Source organism: Hipposideros armiger, unplaced genomic scaffold, assembly GCF_001890085.2.
Source record: "Hipposideros armiger isolate ML-2016 unplaced genomic scaffold, ASM189008v1 scaffold_1900, whole genome shotgun sequence".
NCBI lineage: Eukaryota > Metazoa > Chordata > Mammalia > Chiroptera > Hipposideridae > Hipposideros > Hipposideros armiger.
In genome coordinates, this window is record NW_017733250.1 from 4474 (window position 1) to 26811 (window position 22338).

The 22338-nt window shown below is 49.5% G+C and overlaps 1 long non-coding RNA gene across 1 annotated transcript; it reads left to right on the forward strand.

Annotated features, from left to right (window-relative positions):
• Nucleotides 1–4348: 4348 nt before the first annotated feature.
• Nucleotides 4349–20674, forward strand: LOC109378353 (uncharacterized). The gene is made up of 4 exons (XR_002122977.1): nucleotides 4349–4741; nucleotides 14681–14791; nucleotides 18205–18582; nucleotides 19979–20674. It is a non-coding gene; the product is annotated as an uncharacterized LOC109378353 (long non-coding RNA).
• Nucleotides 20675–22338: the final 1664 nt, after the last annotated feature.

Here is a 22338-nt window from a genome sequence, read left to right on the forward strand (position 1 = left end):
AGTAGATGTGGCATGTGCTTTGGAGAGGCACCGTCAAATGAGAGGGTACTCTCAGCATTTGTGGAAATGGGGGCAGTGCAGCCACAGGTTCCTGTATTGGCTGTGGGGGCAGGGAGGGGCGGGATGTGACCAGAGGACCCACAGGAGACTGTCTCCCTGGATCCTAATGTGGGCTGTCACGCTCTTGTGTTAATGTACAGAAATTTTTCACACACACTCCTTCTGCATATGTGACCTATTTCACAATAAGAACAGAAAACCACCTATGTGGAAGACATCATTCCTCAGCTTCCTGGCTGCCCATCCCAATGGGCAGAGGGCGTGCAGTACGGAATGCTGCTGGAACCCAGCTATGACTGGACTTTGTGGGTAAACCCAGGTGTTCTCCTCGGGAGCGGCCCTGTCCCCCAGCAAGGCGTGCCTAGAACCTGGCTTTGGTCTCAGTTGTAAATAGGGCCCGGCTTTGTTCTTGTGTGCCCAGGGCCTGACAAGCCCCTTCCACCCTCCCTCGTGGCACTCACAGTGACTTCCCTTTGTTCTGCAGGAACCAGTGGGGCCAGTGCCAGCCCAGCTGCTAACACGTTCTGCTTCTGAATGCTCTGCATGGCTGCAGCCAGAATGGGACATCCCAGCAGCCCAAGGACACCCTTGCGAACTGCCAGAAAACTCCGAGTGTGACTTTCACCCCCTTTTCACCTCAAAGGAGCTAGAGGAGGTGCAGGCCATTCTGAAGTTGTGGGAGCCCAGCCAGCTGCCAAAGCAGGTGTATCAGTTCTGGACTGAGCCATCCAGCCAGGCAGGCCAGGGACAGACCGGGACCCATGGTGTCTCCGATCCACAGCATGGAGTTCGGCTCTGCTTCCAAGGTTTCTGATGAGCCTGAAGCAGGCATTGCACTGAGTTCCCAGAGACCCATGCTTGAAGATTTATAGCTTTGGGAGGGGGTGGGTCTGTGACTCCCAAGATATTCTGCCTACCCCCTCACCCCCACCATGAGCATGGTTTCCTAATTGTGAATGCCCTTTAAAACATGGATTTCAAACTGAGTTTAATGTCCACTTTAAATCTGCTGTCCTCTTAGAATAATGTAGCCATGGTTATTTAAGCAGATTTCAAGGTCATGTTTTTACTTTTGTTGATTAGTAATGTTGATAAGTGTATGAGTTTAACTTTTAGGAAATTCTTCATAATCCTTCAAGAAGTGTTATGGATAATAATAAAAATTAATCTTAAAATCGGTCTTAGTAAATTTTAAATCTTTGGCTTTTGGGTGGTGGTTTCAGTGGAGGGCTGGCAGGGAGCTGGTGTGGGACCCCTCTGTTGCCCACTCCACCTGAGCAACCTGGCACACATGCTCCCAGCTGTGTGACACAAAACCTGCTCAGGAAGCTGGAGGGAGCAGCCAGGGTCGTCTGCTTGTGAACTGTAGCGTCTGCTGGGCAGTTGACCACCACCGGGAGAATCAGAAAGAGCATCTGTACTGGGGTGACAGGCCACCAGCACCTCAGAATGTGACTTCATTTGGAGAAAGGGTCTCTGCAGATATAACTAGGGACCTGGACATGAGATCATCCTGCATTATCCAGGTGACCCTAAATCCAATGAGTGTCGTTGTGAGAAACACAGGGAGGAAGACAGATGGGAGTGGGTGGCATCAGGGGGCACATGAAGATGGAGGAAAAGGTTGGAGTGACAAAGCCACAAACCCAGGGATACCTGGAGCACCTGGGCTGGAGAAGGCAAGAAGGTTATCCCTAGAGCCTCTGGAGAGAGGGCGGCCTGCTGACACCGTGACTTGGGACTTCTGGCTCCAGAGCTGTGAGAGGATTTCTGTGGTTTAAACTGCCAGCGTGTGATCCTTTGTTCCCTGGGCCCCAGGAAAGTGTCCTATAAACACAGATGATTCCAGCTTACCTGAAAACCTGTGTGTGTGTGGTCAAGGTGTAGACACATATCCACAAACAGTAAGCTGGTTCTAACAACCGGAGGGTAGAGGGAGGTCGTCCAGGTCTCAGTAGACCTACAGCCAGGGTGAAGCATTCAGCAGGCAGGGTAAGTCCGGCTCTAGGCCCAGTATAAAATGTGCAATTCCATTGTGAAGGGGACGTTCCCAGCCTGGTAAGACCCTGTGCCACCATTTTAGGTGACTTTCTTTTTCTTTCTTTCTTTCTTTCTTTCTTTCTTTCTTTCTTTCTTTCTTTCTTTCTTCTTTCTTTTTTTCCTTCTTTCTTCTCTCTCTCTCTCTCTTTCTTTTAAAGATTATATTGGGGAGTTGGGGGGAAACAATGTTGGGGAATCCGGGAAGGGGAACAATGTGTTTTTCCAGGAACCATCAGCTCCAAGTCAAGTTGTTGTCCTTCAATCTTAGTTGTGGTGGGCTCAAGCTCAGCTCTAAGTCCAGTCACCTCATTCAATCTAGCTGGGGGGGGGAGGGGGCATAGTCCACCATCCCATGCGGGGGTCAAACCGGCAACCTTGTTCTTAAGAGCACACACTCTCACCAGCTCAGCGGCAGCTCAGCTCGGACACAGCTCAGGTGCAGCTCACTGGCCCATGTGGGAATTGAACTGGTGACCCTGCTTCTCAGAGCTCGTGCTCTAACTGACTAAGCTACTCGGCCGGTGCCTTTAGGTGATTTTCTAAGTGTGGACTGAACTGACTCCACTATGAAACAGCACACACTTGAACTCACAATAAAAATTCACTCTCAGACCACCAGGAGTCTTCACGAAGGGGACACACAGCAACCCCAGCTCGGGCCACTAATAGTCCAGAAGCAGAGGGAGCCCCAGGCCTGAAACGCAAAGCTTCAGCCCAGGTTCCACCCTTGTCCTAGGGCCACTGTGCTGAGCCTGCTGGCTCAGGGCCCTGCCAGGCACCCTTCTCCCCACACCTTGCCCCTGCTTCCTGGTGGCCTTGTTCCTGGAACATTTCTGCTCCGAAGCCTGGTGCTCACCTCCCACTGCACGTCTACCATCTGCCAAATCACCGCATTATGTTAGAGCGCTTGTGCAGATTCTGAAAAATGGACTAAACAGTCATCTGGCTAATATGATGATGGGAACATAAAAGTAATGCTGTTTTCCCATTTGCATTGTTGATAGTCAGTTCCCAGCCACAGCAGTGCTTAGGGCCCTGTGGACACAAAGGAGAGACAGTCCAACTTCAACTTGAACAGCAGAAAGCGTGAGGGAGCAGAGCGGGGACTTGGGAGACACATCTGAGCTTCCTGTTCTCCCAGATCTTTTCAGACTCACCTGGCTCTGGAGTGTGGGACTTTTCCGAGCAATCAGAACGAGAAGCCCATTTTTGGGCCAGTTTGAGCAGAACTGGAAACTGGAGAGGTGGAGAGGTCCTTGGCCCACCGTAGTGCGGGGTGGGGTCTGAGCACCTGGGCCTCCCTGCGACCTGCCTCTCCCTGGTTTCCTGAGCAGGAAACAACCTCCTCTCACTGGTGGGCTGGTGGCCTGGCAGACAGCCAGCACCCCAACTTCATCTGCTGCCTTTGCCAGGCTCTCTGACCTGGCTGGAATCTGAGGTGAAGCCTGAAGCTGTGCTCCCACATGCTGACTCCTGCAACAGGCACTTGGGTCTCAAGGGACATGCTGCCAGCAAGACACCTAGAGGGGTGTGTGTAAGAGGTCTACAGCCAGGATGGTGAGGACAGACCCCGGGTGGTAGTTCCTTGGCCAGCTCCAAGGGAACCACAGCAGTGGAGCTGGGAGTGACCTAAAGGTCACCCTCCCCTTAAGAGGCTGAGCCTCTCAGCAGCCTGAGGAGATCTCCTCCACTGGAGGGTCCTGGGGGGTGAGAGGGAGACCCCTGGACCCCAAGTCCCAGCACTCAGACCAATACTCCCTCACCTCTTGCTGAGCAAGCAGCTTCTGCTGAAAGTTGACACAGCCCCACCCCACCGCTGAGCCAGCCTGGTGGGAAAGGGACAAGAGGAGAAACTGGAAGAGGCTTACAGGATGGCGTTTCTCACACAGGTAACCAGGGGACGCTCACATCGTCCTTCCCCAGGAAGAAGGAAGGCCTCAAGCTGCAGAGTGGGCCGAGGTGGGGGCGCAGCCGCTGCTTGTCCCTGGGAAAGGCATGGCGCATGGCGCACGGTGCCCAGCACGGATCTGCTTCCCCGCATAGGTGCCTCACCCAGGTGCTCACCGCGCTTACCCCCGCGCCTGTGACCCCGAACCCCGAGTATGGCCCCACTCCCCGCCCCGATCTGCGCAAGGTACATGGGATCCGAGCCCCAGCACTCCGGCCCCCCTCTTGGCCCGAGCGTCTCCCCGGATAGGCCAGCGCCCCCCGACCGCCCCACCCGGGACTCTCCACCCGGGAAGGCCAGTCCGCGTGCCCAGTCATCCTCCCGCCGCCGCCACCCTTGTCCGCCAGCGTCCTGCGGGGCCGCGAAGACCCGACCCGCCTTCCTGGGGGCCCCGGAGGGCCGACTGTGGCTGCACCAGCACCGTCCCGCGGGGATTTCCCCGGCCCTGCGCGCTGAGTCGCTGGCCGCGGTGCCTGAGCCGAGCCGGCCTACTAAGGCAGAAGCAGCGCTCAGATCGGCCTCTGTGCGGGGGCCCCGCGCGTTCCCCTGGCGGGCAGGGCTGGGGGCCACGAACCGACTAGTCGGGGCGACCCGGGGAGGGGCCGGGGTCGGTGGCCGCTCGAGCTCACCGCCAGGCACCGTGTCGCAAGCGGCCAAGCTGAGGCGCCACCGCTGCAGTCTCTCGGCCTTGAGGTAAGCAGCTGCGGGGCTTGGTTCTGGGCGTGGTGCGGACAGGCACCCTTCAGGGACGCAGGGTCCCTGCCTGCCATCTCTGTCTGCCACCTGCGCCCTCGCCCAGAAGCTGCCAGGCGATCGGAGTTGCTTCGGGCGCCGGTCTGTGGACGCGGGGGGAGTGACTGCGTGCAAAGGAGGGGTTTATAGTTGGGCTCTGAGAGCGTTGCTGTACCTTTCTTCGCGTTGGTGCTCGTTGAAGCCCTCCTCTTGCCGGCCCGTCATTGTCTAGCTACATAAACTCTGTTTACCAACGCCCCCCCCCCCCGCACAGGGGTGGCCGCTGCCAGTGAGATGGGGGGAAATTAAAGCTGAAGAGGTTTCAAATGAAGCCACTGTGCTACAGCACGAGTTGTAGGAGGACCTCGGCCACAGGAAGGGCCATTCGCATCCAGGGGCCCAGAATGACCATGGTTCTGGGTCAAGGACTGCGCCGCCCCTCTCGGGTTCCCAGCCCCTCTTGGTGGGCACAAATGTCACCATTATTCCAGGTAAGAGTATCACAGCAAGAGTATACAAATTGAAGCGTCCCCAGAAGTGTTCTGTTTTCTTATTGCATGTGATTGTGACCTGCAGTCAAGATAAGGAGGCTGGCTGCCAGTACGTTTCCCACACACGTCTGGGGAGTAGTGCCCCTTTTGAGGAAGCACCCCCAGATGCCCTTTATTCTGCAGTTTCAGTTATGAACACAAAGCCTTGCAAAAGCTGGGAAGAAAATCCATCTGTGCTTCTCCGCTGTGACTGCTATTTCCATAGGGGTCTGTGTTCTCTGAGAATCTGACACCTTTTAGGATGAGTGGCTATACTGTCATCCACCTGTGCGTTCATTGTTTGGTTCCCCTGCCATTTATTGGATACTTAAGGAGCCCCTGGCAGACACTGATAAAAGGTCACAGCTCCCATGGCCCCCACTGCCTGCCTTCCAGCACTTCCCATGGCCAACTCTCAGAGAGGTGGACAAGCTGGGAGGTGGGGGTGGGGTTCTCGCAGAGTCCAGACCAGCCCTTGGCCCCTTGGAGGTGATCAGTAAACACTGACCTGAGTTCCCAGTGCACTGGGATCACATCCGGGGATGGGGTGATGGAGCTGAGGAGGGAGAGCTTGGCTCAGGCAGGAAATGGGGAGGAGTGGAGGGGAGCAGTGAGATAGACAGCAAGGCTGGAGATGCCTTCAGCTAAATCCCATGATCCCGTCTCTGGTTCCAGCCCCTGTTCCCATCACATGGTCTGAATCATAACGATGAGTGATGGGGATGGGGTGCAGGTGAACTTCCTGGGAGCTTCTGCAAAATGCATGCCACTTGAGGTCATGCAGTTTCACTGGGAAAGGCTCTGCAGCTTTCATGGCTTCCAAAGGGGTCTATGGCTCAGAAAGGTACCATAATTTAAGGGCTACAGTAAAATAGTTTTCATCTTTATGGAAATTAGAAGAACGAGTCTACTTGGCTCCTTTGAAATTGCAATAAATTACTGTTTCAACTATATACAGGGTTGTAAATGCTCATGGTGGAAAATGTGTGAATGTCATAAAGAAAATTAAAGCCACTCATCACTGAGATTTAAGAGAAGACTGTCCTTAGGCAGGTCCCCCTAAGGAGAGAGGGGGGAGGGTGGCAGGAGATTGGATCCCTGTAGAAGAGTGAGAATTCTGATCTTCTTGGGGAAGGGTGGCATACACTTGGAGCCAGGCCTGTTTCTAGCTGGTGCTGGTGCTGGTGCTGTTGCTGGGGCAGGGGGAGGAGCATGCACAAGATATGCTCTCTGGTAGTGTGGGGAGCCGGCTGGGATCAGCCAGGGACAATAAGGCTGTAAGCTGGCAAGCTACAGGCCTCCATGTTAGGGTGAGCAGCTGGAGAGCAGCTTAAAAGTTATAGACCAGAGCTTCAGTAAGGGTTAAGCCTGACAGCTGACAAGCTGACAGGCTCTTAGGCCTTGGGGAGCAGCGTGGGAAGGTTGCTGACCCATCTCCACTGTGCCCTGGAAGAAGAGCAGCTAATGTCAGAGACAACCTTAAAAGTTACAGAGTGGATAGTCATCCTGTTAACGTTTTCTACTTGTTATACTTTGTTCTGTTCCACATCGGAAAGATTGCTTCCAAGGGAACTGTTCTCTGATAAGAGGGAACTATTCCCTCAAAGTTCCAAAATCCCCTGCCAATAAGGGAATTGCTCCCTGATAAGAAAAATTGTTTCCTATGTAACCAGTGTATATCTAATAAACAAGGTCTTAGTCAGCCATCAGCAGTCTGAGTCCCTCCTGTTCCCAGCTTTTGTCTCTGTCTCTTTCTTTCTTCCTCTCCCACCCAATCCTCCCAGGTGTGCACCTGGCTGACGAGTCAGGAGCACTTGTTTGGCGCTTGGCTCGCCTTACTGGGGGTCCTGAGATAAGGGTCCTCCCGCACCCTGACTATCAGGTCCCACTTGGTTTGTAAGGTCTGGGCCCTGAAGCCAGCCTGGCATCATCTGGAAATCACCCCAGAGGGTGCTGGACATGGTACCAAGTCCCTTTAAGCCCACAAAGCCTGGGCCAGCCCGACACTGGGACTAGGCAGGAGAATGGACAGCCACCCAGGCCTGTTGCTTTAAGAAACAAGTGTTTGATGGGAAGGAGGGAGCAGGCCCTCTTTACTGGTCAGCGCTCCTGGGGAGGCCAGCATCCCTTTTGGGTGGGGAGGTAGCCACAGGGTCAGGAACCCATGCCATCCCCCATCACGGCATGCCCGCTCACAGAGGGAATCTCCTGGGAAGCTTCCAAGTTTCAGTTCCTGGCAGTGGCTTTAATTGGCCCTGCTGTGGTCACAGGAGAGGGTGCAAGGTCTCTGAGCTATTGGCAGCCCCCAAGAACCACGTGTGCGGGAATGGCAGCTCCCCACAGAAACGTGGCATACTGTCTTCAAAACTTGGTCCCTGATATGGCAGTTAACACTATTTTCAGCATGCAATGAGAGCTCAGTTGTAACTTGTGACTTAATGTCTAAACATGCAAATGCAAGCCATTCTTTGGTGAAGAAATGGAAGATGTCTTTCAGAGTATAAGAAAATTGTGGCTCTCTGACTTTAGCACCACTCTGGAATGTCTGTGCCACCCCCCATGCTCAGAAACCTGAACTGTCCTTAGCAGTGGAAAGTGTGAGCTCACCCTGGTAAGACACGGGCAGGCTGCCGTTTTCTTTTTTCAATTAGATGTGTGAAAGGGAAGGATGGGTCCTTACATTTTTTTCAAGCCTAAAATTTAAACAACCTGGAGCCCCTCTTTGTTCCTCTGCCCTTCTCTCCCAGGATGCATTATTTCAGCGTGTCCCCAGTGCTTACCTCATCCCTGATTTTTGGGCATGATAAGTGGGTTTCCCCATGTGGGCTCCACGTGATCTTCTGTGGACCACTTTCCCCAAGATCTCATCCTGTAACCCTGTTGCACTCATTTGTTCAACAGATGTCTGTTGACCACCTGCCAGGTGCCAGGTGCCAGTGTGGCCTGTGCCCTGGGGAGCTCTCACTCCAGTGGGAATGTTACAAAACAGCCAGCATCCTTCAGGTGGCCTCGTTTAGGCCCCATCTCCCCGTTGTCTAATCTCCTCTTGGGGAGGGGTCAGCGGGGGGTGCTTCACACCCAGGAGTCCTGCCCCAGACTCAATGTTACATAACTCAGAAGCTTCCCATGTCTGACCAGCTTGCAGCCCTGGGCTATGCGCTGCCCTTAAGGACTGTGTACGTCTCATGGTCCCAACCGCCATCCTCTCGCTGACCCTAAATCCCTCCCAGGTCCCCACGCTGCTCTGGTTTTCTAAAGCTGTACAACAACCCACCCCCAACCAGGGATTAGGACAGTGACAGCATTTGCCTTGCTCATGAATCTGCCTCCCAACAGGGCTCAGCATGAGGGACATATCTGTTCCCTGGCCTTGGCCTTGTCTGGATGGGCTGCTGAGGCTCCTCTGCTCAGTCACATGTCTAGGTTTGGCTGGCTGGCACAACAGGGGCTTCTCTGTCTCTGTGGGGGTCTTTCCAGAATGCCGGCTTCAGGGGGCGGGACCCCTGGCCTGTCAGTTCAGGGTTCCCTGTTACAGGTCTCCAGAGAGAACCAGGTGACAGGAGTCTTGCCCTTCATGCTGTGACTTCAGGAGTTAGTGGTGGAGGCAGTCACCGAGGTGGCCAGGTTCCAGAGGTGGGGGCATGTGGTGGGAGAGGCATGAGGTGGCCATCACCTGGATGTACAGGTGCCCCTCCATTGATGCTTCTGGGGGCCCCTTGTATCCCATGCCTGTGCCTTCAGCCTTTGATGGTCACTGACGGCCTGCTCAGGCCTGCAGGTCCGAGTCCTGTCCTTCTCTTGTCCCGCCTCCATGGTCAGGCATCCACCTGCTCCCTTCCTGGCCCTGCTCTTCCCTGACCTTGTCTCCTTGGCTAGCTACTCTCCTTTCCTGGGGAAAGGACCCACTTCTTGGGGAAATGGCCACTTGGTCACCTTTCTCACTGTGCCCTGGTCCTGATTCTTGTTGCTTGCCAGGCTGCTCTGGTTGGTGTCCTTTGTCCCTGGCATTGCGTGTCCTGGGGGCCAGCATCTGCACCCTGGCCATCAGGTCCTCTGTGCCTGGGTCTTCTCCTCCCTGGCACTTTTCTCTGAGCCCTCTTTAATTCCTGCCTGAATTGACGCATAACTGACTCCAGCTTCCCCACCCAGGACCCCTCACCTGGCCATACAGCCATGGGTTCATCTCCCAAGAGTTGTCTTCACACAGCCCCACCCCCACTCGGGGTCCCACCAGGCCTTCTCCCATGAGACCTCAGTGCCATGATTTGACCCACTGAGCTCTCACAGGTGACTGCCCTCCTGCCTGCACACCTGTTGCATGTGTCAGTTCCCTTGGCCCTCAGCGCCTCTGCCACAGCCGCTCCCTTCCTGCCTGTGGCCTCAGAGCTCCTTGGTGCCTGTGCCAGATGTCCCACCTGCCTCTGGGTGCAGGGGCAGCTGTGAGCCTCCGTGCCTGCCTGAGGCTGGAGGACGGCAGTTCACAGAGCTCATCTGGCCTTCTGTCACAGCCTGGCTTTGGCTGGGGTGCTGGCACCCAGATGTACCCAGGCCAGATGTGGTGGCTGCTCTCTTCTTTGTCCTCGCAGGAGGGGTCTGCCTTTGTTGTGGTTTGAGGGCCTATCACTGTGCATGTCACCTCTGTATCTGTTAAGCCAAAGTCTGTGTTCTGCTGTGAGTGACCCCTCATGCGAGCTGGTGGAGCCTGTGTGTGTGTTCCTTGATGGAAGCCCATCACAGCCACACATTGCCATGTGGGTGAGGGGCGTGTGGGCTCTTCTACTGTGGCCGTGTTGAGCCCAGCTGCCTCAGCCTCCTTCAGTGCTCTCAGAAAGGAGCACGCACAAGTGTTTCTGGGGTGACTGCCTATGTGTGGAGTAGGCCCTTTGCACCCAGACCTCTGCTGTGTCCATGTGGTCTAGGTGACTCCAGGGTAGCTGGAAGCTGTGCCTACACTGGCTGTCATTTCACCCACCACTCCCCTGTCCTGCACCTTGTCACCATTTTGAGTCGACTGTCAGCCATTCTGGACACTGTCAGTGTCTGGTTGGGGTTTACTTGCACTTTTTGGATTACACACGTCACCAGGGTACTAGGCACTGGGTGTGCTCTCACCAGTGCCCAGTCACGTCACGTCTGCCTCTCCCTCTCCCTTGCCCATTGCAGGGTTCCTTATAGACAGGAATGAGCCAGTCTTCCTTATGAGGGACAGGCTCCTCCAACCCCGCGGCTTGCCTTTTCCCTCCCTCAGTGAGATTTTTGGATGAACAGAAGTTCTTCATTTCAGGTGCCATTTTCCTTCAGGGGTAGTGACACTTGTGTCCTGTGTAGTGAGTCTTCCCTGCCCCGAGGACGTGGGACATTCACAGGATGTCTTCCTGAGGCTTTGGTGCCAGCTCCAACCCTCCATGAACCTGAACCCATGGTGCTAGGAGTCAGTTTTCCTTTTTTTTGCCTTTGCGTCTATTCCATCAACCCATCTCCATTCACTGAAAACATTCTTTCCCCTTTTCTCCTGCAGGGCCACCTTTATAAAACCTAGGTGTCTGTGTACTTGAGTCTGTTTGGGGCTTTCTTCCGTCCCATGGGTTTAGCTCCCTCCTTGTCCCAGAACCACACACCACACCGTCTCCTTGTCTGGAGCTTTATGTCAAGTCTGGAGCAAGTCTTCCCACCTTGTTCCTTCAAGGTCACTTCAGCCCAAGGCCTTTACACATATATCTTAGGTTTAGCATCAAGATACTCAGACATAAAAATTGTTGGAATTTTATTTGGATTAAATTAAAACTGTGGATGAATTTAGGGATAACTGATATTTTTATGCATTCAGATTTTAACCCATGTTCATAATATCATTGTTTAGACTTTTTGTTTTTCAATAATGCCTTATAGTTTTCTGTGTCAATGGTCTTGCAAATCTTCTGTTAGATTTATTCCTAGGTAATTGAGATTTCTTCACACTATTTTAAATAGTATACTACTAAATACCTCTTATAGTCTGGTTTTGCTGCTACATGAAAATAAAATTGATTTTTATTTTTAATTTTAGACCATGCATCTAAGAAACCTTGCTAATAAGCTTGCCATGGATTCTAACAATCTTTCTGGGGTTTCTTTGCATTATGTCTATATACAATCATAGAAACTGCAAATAATGACAAATTATTTCCAGTTTTTATATCCTTTATTTCCATGTCTGTCTTACTGTACTGGCACAGTGAATAGAGGTGGTGCTAGCAGGCCAGGCATCCTTGTCTTATTCCAGTTTGAAAAGAAAAGCTTTCAGTCTTTCATTGTTAGGTGTGATGATTTCTATAGTTTTTTGATAAGTAACCATTAACAATTTAACGAATTTCCTTCTTTTTCTAATTTGCTAAGAATTCTTTGGGTGACAAGAAGCTGAACTCCATCAAAGGCATTGCCTGCATTTATTAAGATGATAATACCATTTTTATCCTCTATCCTGTTAGTGTGTTTATTATATGGATGAATGTTAATCTCAGACCAGCCTTGCATTCCTGGCATAAACCCAACTTGATTGTAAGCTATCGATTCTTTTTATATCTTCCTGGACTCGGTTTGTTAATATTTTGTTTAGGATTTTAGCATCTATGTTCATTAGTGAGATTGACATAAAATTTTCTTTTCTTGTAACCCCCTGATCAGGTTTTGGTACCAGAAGTATTTTAGTCATAAAATGATTGGTTGTTCCATCTCTTACTCTTCTCTGGAAGAATTCTCTAAGATTGGCATTATTTCTTCTTTCGATATAAGGTAGAATCTGCTGGTGAAGCCATCCATGCCTAGAGGGTTGTTTAATGAGAAAAGTGTTATATAAGGATTCAAGTCCTTAATAATTGTATGAATAATTCTTAAAGTAATTATAAGAATATCTGTTTCTTCTTGTTACCATTCGACAAAGTGGCTTTTGTTTTGTTTTTAGGACTTTGTGTGTTTCGTTGAAATCAAATGTATTGGGTCTGAAGTTGTTTGTAATATTCTCTAATGATACTTTGATGTTTTAATATCTGTAGAATTTTTAGGGATGGCCTCATTTCCATTCCTGACTCTGCACGTTTTGACCTTCTCTTTCTTTTTCTTGATTAATCGCCCCAGTATTGATCAATTTTAGTCATGTCAGGACTCTGACTTTTGATGTTGTTGGTTCTCTGTGTTGTGGATTTGTTTTATAATGAATTTTCATTATTTTACATTTGTTTTTGTCCTCTTGCTAAGGGTTTTTCTTAGATGTCTGCTCAGCTAATTTTCATGTATGTGTGTATCGTGAACACACACTTATGTACATGTGTGTACAGGCACATGTTTCTACAACATCTAGGTGTTTTCTTTTGGGTATTTCCAATTCACGAATTCCTTTTAAAGCTCTGTTGAACTTGCCCTGCTGTTGAATCCATTGAGTTATGAATTTTAATTATTGTATTTTTAGGGCTAGAATTTCTAAGGTATTCATTTTTCAAAGCTGTGATCTCCATTTGTACAGTGCTCAGCTCTTTGCTGGATTCCCCCATCTTGTCCTTTTCCTTTCTTGCACACAGCATACATACTCAATGTCTGGTCAAGTGCCAGTATCTGGGACCCTGTCTGTTGTCCTGCAGGATCTTGGCTCCTTTTTCCCCTCATGTGTCTGGCTTTTTTCTTTTACTGTGTACTAGATTGCAATCTAAATATGTTCATAGAAATATTTAGAGGTCTCTGATGACAGTCTCCTCCTCTAGGGAGTGTTTACATGTGCAAGGCCAGAATTTGGGGGGTGCTTGAAATCAGGGGTCACCTCAGTGCAGTTGTGGGTTGAGAGGGGCTGAGATGACTCAGTCTCCTGCCAGCTCACCCTTACTCGTGGGTGGGTCCCACCGGGAACAGCTGTCAAGCAGTGCTCAGCCCACAGAGTGCTCTCTCCTCTTCTAGCACCAGCCAGTGCCCATGGAGAAATGGCCTGAGCATGTGGCTGGCCCGTCCAGGGCCTCTTCCCTGGGTCCTGGCTGGTTACCTTCCTCTCCCCTGTTAGCACGTGGCTGTGCTGAGGAAGATGGCTTTTCTGTTGCCCACTCTTACCACCCTGTGGGAGCATGGGCCTGATCTCAGGGTGTGGGACTGTGGCAACTGCATTTTCAAAGCTCTTGGTCAGTTCTGATGGGTGGCCGGGCTCCACATGCTGCCTGGTCAGGTGTTTGCAGACATGATCTCACACCCACCAAGCTGATGCTGCTGTACCTCACACCCTTGCCAGGTCCCCCTGGTGTCCCATCCAGGGTGGAGTCTCCAGCTTTTGTTCCTGACTGCCCTGTTCTCCCGGCCTCTTCCCACACTGGCTGCCTGGGGGCAGATCTCTGAGGTGTGCAAGCATGACGCTTTGGTTTTCTGTGAACCAGGCTGACCTGGTCAGCAGTCCTCTCCTGCAGGCTTGGACTCCTGCTGGGGGCTCTGTTGGCAGACCAGCTGTGATCAGGCTGGGCAGGCATCTGGGAGCCATGTGCCAGGCTGGCCTGGGGGCTGCTGTGAGGGCCTCACGGGTCCCTGAGTGGACAGGTGGTCAGGAGCCATGCTCCTCTGTTTCTGTAGATGCTATGGGACCTGCCCTCCCAGTGGTTTGCCTTCCTGGGTCCTGAGGCTCCTCTCAGGAGCAGGGTGTCCCTGTTGCCCTGCAGGGCTCCCCCTTGGCCATCACACAGCCTCATCTTCTTAGCTCCCTGTGCACATGTGCTCCCCTCATCCACTGCTAGCTAGCTGTATTCTTGGATTGCATACAAAACACGCTGACAGAGACCAGGGCCACTTTGGGCCAGGGTCCAGGACGAAGTGTGGCTCCTGGAAAGCCAAGGGGTTTCTCTAAAACCACCAGCTCCTTGGTGACTGGAGAAGTTCCTGCAGTGGACACCAATTCTGAGGGGTAAGGGAGGGCAACTGTGGGGTCCCCTGTTGCCTTACAGTTATGTCCACAACCACTACCCCCCACCCCGCACTAACCCCTGACCTAACGAGGTCCTCAGGAAGTGTCTCGGAATGCTGAGACCTGATGGAATGATATCGGCCATCTCCCTTATTTGAATGGATGTGGTACAGTAACGCTGTCTGGGGGGGGCGGGTTGTGCAGGATGTATGAAGGCATAGTACATGTTGGAATACAATGGGAGCTGGTTAATGGAAAACAGCCTTAAGGCACGTGACACATGGATATTTGAGTAATCTAGTTTCACTTCCTTGAAATTTTCTCAATAAAAGCCATGTATCGGCCTGATTAGGGGCTCAGCCCTAGAGGCTGATGCCCCCTGACCCCGCTTTAGCCTTATCTCTGTCTCTTGTGCTCTTTAACTCTGCACCACCCCTCTTGTTTCCCACTGCCCTTGCCACGCAGGACGTGACATCCAGCGCCTAACCTGGGAGCTCAACGAGGGAAGGGAGACTTTGAGTCTGCATTAAAAGGTTTCACGGCACAGGGCCCAGGACGCGTCGCGACAACTACCTGGTAAGGAGATAGGGAAGGTCCTGAGGAATTTAACCAGGGTAAAAGGGGAATTAACTAAACCTTTGTGTGAAAGGGTGTGAATGTGTGAGTGACTGATTACAGTTCCACAACTTTGGCTATGGAACTTGTTTGGGCTCTAATCTGTGATTCCATGGTTCCGTCATAAGGCACAATGGTGACTTGGCAATGCCAACCAGATCTGGGGTTTATACAGGTGCACCTTAGCCAAGACGGACCTTAAAGTCCCATGAGGGATGCGGCCAGACAAGCATCTAAGTGATTTTTGAGTGAAACTTTTTCTTTCCTTCTCTCTACTAACATGGGAAATGCTGAGAGTTGTTACAGACCTTAAATCTGTTTCCTCAAGCAACTCCTTAAGAAAGGGGGGATAAAAATCTCAGAAAAGAAATTGGAGGAGCTTTTAAAGGTCATTGAGACCCACTGCGCTTGGTTTCCAGATTTAGGAATAGTATATTTGGAACCATGGGACGCTGTAGGCAACGACCTTAGTGATGTACAGCGTCAGGGAGTCATGCTGCCAGCGACAATTTGGGAAACTTGGCGGCTGGTCCAGTCAGTTTTAGAACCTTTACAAACTGACACAGAAAATGAAGGGAAAATAATGATCAGGACTGTAAAAATCAAAAAGAAATGTCTGAAGAAAATAAGGATAGAGAGAAACCTTTAGAGGACAGAGAGGAAGACTCTTTGGAAGCAACCACAATTGTTCCAAAACCATTATATCCATCTTTGGGGAATGATTTAAGAAGTTATAGTTTACCTCCCACTTCTTCTTGGTTTCCACCTCCTCTGCCACAATCAGTTCAGGCAAAAGAATGGGAGTCATTTAAGAAACAGCCCAGGGGGCTGGCCGAGTGGTGCGTTGGTTAAGAGCTGGCTTGGGATGCCAGCTCTGAGCAGCAGGGCCCCGGTTCAAATCCCACATGAGGGCCAGTGACACTGCCCTCTACAGCTAATATGGTGAACAACAGCTCGACCTAGAGCTGGGCTGCTGTGAGTTGCCGGCAATGGCATAGGTTGCAACCTCTGCTGCAGTGGGCTGCCATAAGCTACCGTGTGTGGCCAGCAGCTAGTGTGAGCTTCCAAGAGCCGCCGTGAGCGGCTGTCCAGAGACCGGCGACCGATCTGCCTCACCTAGGAAGAGCACAATGATAATACCAAAATGGGCCAGTGAAGAAAAAAAAAATTAGAAATAAATAAATAAATAAATAAAATAAAAAACCGCCCAGGGCTAACAACCCGTTCCTCTCCACCGCTCGAGCATCTCCTCCACCTGCCGGAGGCCCTCGTATATCATTGTCAGCAGTGAAATTAGGTATACGCCAGGCTAGACTAGAGGGAGATTTGGATGCATTAACCTTCCCAGTAATAATTCGGCAGTGTGTTGCACCCAATGATGAAAATCCGGATGGAGTTCATGAAGTCATACATGAGCCATTTTCCTTTAAATTGCTCAAGGAACTAAAACAAGCAGTAATTCAATTTGGTCCAACATCACCTTACACTATCGGCCTCATTAGAGGTATTGCTGATGAAAATGGGTTAATACCAGTAGATTGGAGTGCTATGGCTAAAACATGCCTTTCATCATCTGAATTCTTGCAATTTAAAACTTGGTGGATTGATGATGCAGAAATTCAGGGCAGACATAATCAAGCTCACAATATTAACATAACTAAGGATCAATTGTTAGGTGATGGTGAATGGACAGTTACTCAATATCAGTTAGGCATGGATAATCAGGCTTTGGATCAACTTAAAAGAATTTATTTGATGGCTTGAGAAAAAATAGAGAAAAATAAAAATGCTTCTCTCAAGAAAAATTTAAGGCTTTGACAAACTTAGTACAGACTCAGTTAGAACAAGATCATATAGAACCTTCTACTAGTCCCTGGAATTCTCCAGCATTTGTCATTAAAAAGAAATCAGGAAAATGGCGAATGCTAACTGACCTCCAAGCTGTTAATTCAAGGGCTTCCCCAACTCTCTATGATCCCAAAAGATTGACCTCTTATAGTTGTTGATTTACAGGATTCAATTCCTTTACACCCTCAAGGCTGTCCATGATTTTCATTTCCTATTCCCTCAATTAACAATAAAGAACCAATTCAAAGATATCAATGGAAGGTGCTTCCACAAGGAATGCTTAACAGCCTGACCATCTGTCAGCTTTATGTAGCTCGAGCTCTTACTCCAGTAAAAACCAAGTTTTCTAACTGTTATATCATTCATATAATTATTATATCATTATATATAATGATTATATGAATGATATACTCTGTGCTGCATCCTCCATGGAGCAGTTAGCTGCCTACTTTGAATTACTTAAAAGTCAGCTTGACTCAGCCGGATTTTGCATAGCTCCAGACAAAATCCAAACAACCATGCCAATAGATTATCTAGGAGTGGTGGTTGATAGACAGACTGTTAGACCTCAAAAGGTTCAAATTAGGAGAGATCAGATTTCTACCGTAAATGACTTACAAAAATTACTGGGAGACATCAGTTGGCTACGACCCACTTTGGGCATTCCTACCTATGCTCTTAATAACTTGTTTAGTCTTTTGTGAGGACTGTCACAGCGTAATAGCTCTCTTAAACTGACTTCCCAGGCAGAAAAGGAACTAGAGCTAGTTGAACAAAAAATACAGGAAGCTCAGACACAATGTGTGGATCCCTCTCAACCTTTGCAGGTTTTAATTTTCTCTATGCTACATTCACCAACAGCAGTTATTGTACAACAAAATGATTTGGTTGAGTGGCTTTTTCTGCCTAATAATTTTGTTAAATCTCTTCCAACTTAATGTGGAACTAGTCTCTGAATTAATTTCAAAAGCTCGTACCCAAGTTTTACATCTCTGTGGACAGGAACTTAATCAAATTGTAGTTTCCTTTTAAAAAATATAAATTTCTCATCTAAATATTCATGCTGAATCTTGACTTGCTTTTCTATTATGGACCTTCCAAAAACTATTAAAACAGACAATGGACCTGCTTACATTAGTTCTAAGTTTGCAAATTTCTGCACTATTTGGAGAATTACCCATACTATAGGAATCCCTTGCAACCCACAGGATCAAGCCATTGTTGAACATGCTAATTCAACCTTAAAGAAACAATTACAAAAAAACAGAAAGGGGGAGACATGAAAGATACTCCCCAGATACAATTAGCAAAAGCAATGTTCACTTTAAAATTTTTTAATTAATCTGGTTCAAGCACGGAACCACATCTGGGCGAACTGCACCTGAAAGACATTTTATTAACAGCCCAAGAAAATAAGAAAATATCCCCATATGGTATATTCAAACCATGGAAAGATAGTCAAACCAATTAATGGCATTTAGGGACTTTATTGACATAGGGACAAGGCTTTGCTTGTATTTCTCCAGGTCCTGAAGAACATCTTTTGTGGGTACCTGGCCGGTGTGTCAAACCTTACCATAAGCTACACGCCCAAGAAAAGAAAGCTAATATGGCCAAAGATTACAAGATATGATTGGCCTCCTAATTGGCCCGCAGTGGAGGATACTCAACCCCCGACACCTCCGATGATTGACATGTCTAATCTCTCATTTCAACCAGCCTGTCCGAGGCCAACCGCTCCTTCAGCTTTTCGAGTAATTACTCCGTGAACAAGGAGTGCTTCTCTACCTACTTGGTGTCAATTGAAAAGGCTGGCTCAAGTAGCTGAACATCAGCTGTCAGAAGAAAATATTCCAAAAGCAGAGGCCAACATGCTAATATCTATGATGGCAGTTCTTGCTGTTGTAAGTTGTTTTCCAATCTGTGTTGCTGCTGATAATTTCATTTATTAGGCTTACACACCCAATCCCTCCCTTGTTAACTCCTGTAACTCAGAATGATGATCCTCCTCTCATTTATCTTAATGATAGCTCCTGGTTCCCAGGACCTGAAGATCCTAAAGGACCAGAGTTTCCTGAGGAAGAAGGACAAAATTTTACTTTATCTGGCCATTCCTCACTAGGTTATTTGCATACCCCTATCTGTATTGGCTCTGTTCCTCTGTGTCTCTCTCTTTCTGATCAAGCCTGGGCTATCCCCAGTGGAAAGGACAATGACACCTTTAAGGAATTGTTTATGATAACAGGAAAAGGATTTGTTACCCAGCAAGTCAACACCCATAGCTTCCCTCCTCCCATCCCTACTTGTCCTTTAAAAAATCACTGGGACAAGAATCAATCTTGGATTCATTGGGAGAAATGTTGCGGAAGTATGGATAGAGTAGTAATTAATAATTCCTATGAAACTATAGTTGATTGGGGTCCCTTTGGGACTGCTTTTCATGCCTGTTCCCACATAAAATGTTTAGAACCCCAGCAATTAAAGAGACAGATAGCTGAATATGGTTTTCCTAGAAATATTGAGTCTCCATTTAACATTTCTATTTTTTGGAAGGATAGGGGCCTGGCCCCACCTCAGTTAAGGATGATTAGACCTATTTGGGGTCCATTTCAAAGGACCTTATGGAAAGTAGCTTTAAACATTGGACCTAATAAAATATGGAAAGATAATCTTACTAAAAATACCAATAAGAATTTCACTTTCTGATTTGAAAAAACCGAAATGACTTATTTACAAGTTTGCCTTAAAACTCCTTCTGTTTTCTTGACAGAAAAATTTACTATTAATCACCCTGCAAAATTGTTGAATGCCCTCAATGTCGTTTTCGTTTATATACCTGTCTTAATTCCTCTATTTTTGGGACCTCCCACGACCAGATTATGATACTTAGGCGAAGCCATGGACTATGGCTTCCTGTTCAAGCCTCCAGGGTATGGGAAAGTTTCCCAACTGTTCATATTATTTTACAAATTTTTCATAAGATCTTACATAGAACTGAAAGGTTTATTAGCCTTTTAATAGCCGGGAATAATAGCTATAACCACTATTGCTGCTGTCTCTGGAGTGGCTCTTCACCAGACGGTGCAGGCTACTCAATTTGTACAACAATGGCATGAAAATGCACGTAAAACTTGGAATCAGCAATTGAGAATTGATCAAGAAATCAGCGTATGGCTGGCTGATTTAGAAACAATTGCTGTTTCTCTTAGAGATCAATTGGAAAGTCTCCGGACTATGATTACTTTAAAGTATGGTTGGAATATTTCCACTTATTGTGTAACTCTTTTTTCTTACAACCAGACATGTACCCCGTGATCTGAGATACGAGCTCATCTTTTGGGACTGTAGATATTCTGCAGTTGCAACAAGAAGTGGATCATATGTCATCTGCTAATCTCCAGCTCCTCCTGGGAGAGGATGCCCTTTCCATGGCTGCAAAAGGATTTTCTACTCTGAACCCACTCACATGGGTGAAAAACCTTGGTGGAGGTTTTGCTGGTGCTTTTGCACTCCTATTAATCATTCTATTTCTGTTTTGTCTAATCCTCCGGTGTGGACAACAAGTCCTCCAGAGGGCCATAGATGAAGAAACTGCAAAGTCCGTGTTTCTCCTTCTACAAAAACAGAAAGGGGGAGATTTTGCCTTACAGCTACATCCACGACTGCTCCCCTGCACTAACCCGTGACCTAATGAGGTCCTCAGGAAGTGTCTCGGAATGCTGAGACCCGATGGAATGATATCGGTCATCTCCCTTATTTGGATGGACGTGGTACAGTAACGCTGTCCTGGGGGTTGTGCAGGCTGTATGAAGGCACAGTACATGTTGGAATACAATGGGAGCTGGTTAATGGAAAACAGCCTTAAGGCACGTGACACACAGGTCTTTGAGTAATCCAGTTTCACTTCCTTGAAATTTTCTCAATAAAAGCCATGCGTTGGTCCGATTAGGGGCTCAGTCCACAAGGCTGGTGCCCCCTGGTCCCGCTTTAGCCTTATCTTTGTCTCTTGGGCTCTTTAACTCTGCACCGCCCCTCTCGCTTCCCACTGCCCTTGCCACACAGGACGTACCAGTTCCCTACACAAGTGCTTTGTTCTGTGGGTGGAGGATAATGGTGTGCCTCCTTGGCAGTCCCCATCTTCCTCAGTTTCCATTTCTGGAAAGTCTGCTGGCCCTCATGGCCATCTTTGGAGAGCACACAGCCTGTCGGGGTCTGCTGCTGTCCCCACCCTTTGGTCCCCATTCCCCGTTCCCCGTCCTGCCCAGGTCCCATGGAGGCTCAGGGTGAGCTCACTGCAGGATGGCCATGACAGCATGGGCCACAGCCCTGGGGTGACCAGGTGGCCTGGAGAAGATGCCAGCTCACCCACTCTGCTCTTTTGTCTCTCATGTCTGAGAGAAATCGTGTTTGACCTACAAACACGGAGTGGCGAAGCTGTGATTTATTTCTCAGGCTGTTTTGACTCTGTGGACCTTTTTTTCTTTTTTTTAAAGATTTTTATTGGGGAATTGGGGGGATGAGAACAGTGCTGGGGGATTGGGGAAGGGGAACAGACAAGTTGCTGTCGTTTTGTTCTTCAGTCTAGTTGTGGAGGACGTTGCTTCACTGGCCCAAGTTGGCACCATCACTGCGCTCTTCCAGGGCGAGGCGGATCAGTCGCCGGCTTCTGGACGGCCGCTCACTGCGGCTGCTGGCCGCTCACGCTGGCTGCTGGCTACACACAGTAGCCCATGGCAACCCACTGCCACAGGGACTGCAGCCTACGCCGTCGCCAGCGACTCACGGCAGCCCAGCTCCAGGTTGAGCTGTTGTTCAGCATCTTAGCTGTGGAGGGCAGTGTCACTGGCCCTCATATGTGGGATCCGAACCGGGGCCCTCTGGCATCCCAAGCGAGTTCTTAACCATCGCGCCACTCGGCCGGCCCTCTGTGGACCTTTTGAGCTGCGCCTCACTCTGATAGTCTTAGTCAGGCCAAGCACAGTGGGTTGGGGCTTTTTGACAATGGGACTGTGAAGGTGGGTGCTGGGGGTGGCAAACTATGTCCCACGCTGGCCTGGGGCTACAGAGACCATCCCTGCATGCTTGGCGGGAGCCTGTGGATTCAGAAAAGGCTGCTTTGTCTAGCTCTAGAAGCTCCTGCTGCCTGGGACAGCCTTCAGCTGACACGAGTGTCATTCACATAAAGTGTCCAGACAACCATGGGGTGGAGTGCTGGAGGGTGGCAGGTGTTATGATTAAAATTGTGAAGAGTTGCTAAAGGGCCACATTGTACTCAAATGCACTCAGACAAAGAGCTGAAGATGGGGGAAGTCAGTGGTTTCCTTTTGTTGCCCGCTGTCCCAGGAGCCTGTTCCCACCTGCAGGGCCTGTGGCAGCATCTGTCACCAGCCCAGAGACACCCCGTTCCCACAGAGCACAGCAGGGCCCGCCTGCCTGTTTCCCAGGCCAGCTTGCTACATGCATCCCGGGGACTGCAGCCCACTGAGGGGACTGGCGTTATACCTTTGGAGGAAGAGGTTAGTGACAGGTCTCCAAGCTGAGATTTTGGTCACTGCTGCAGCCGCAGGGAGGCTCGAGGTGCACAGGTTCACCATGCTCCTAAACAAGGACTTTTCCAACAGGGCTTCTGCATAACCTTAGTGACCAGGAGGTCCCTGAGT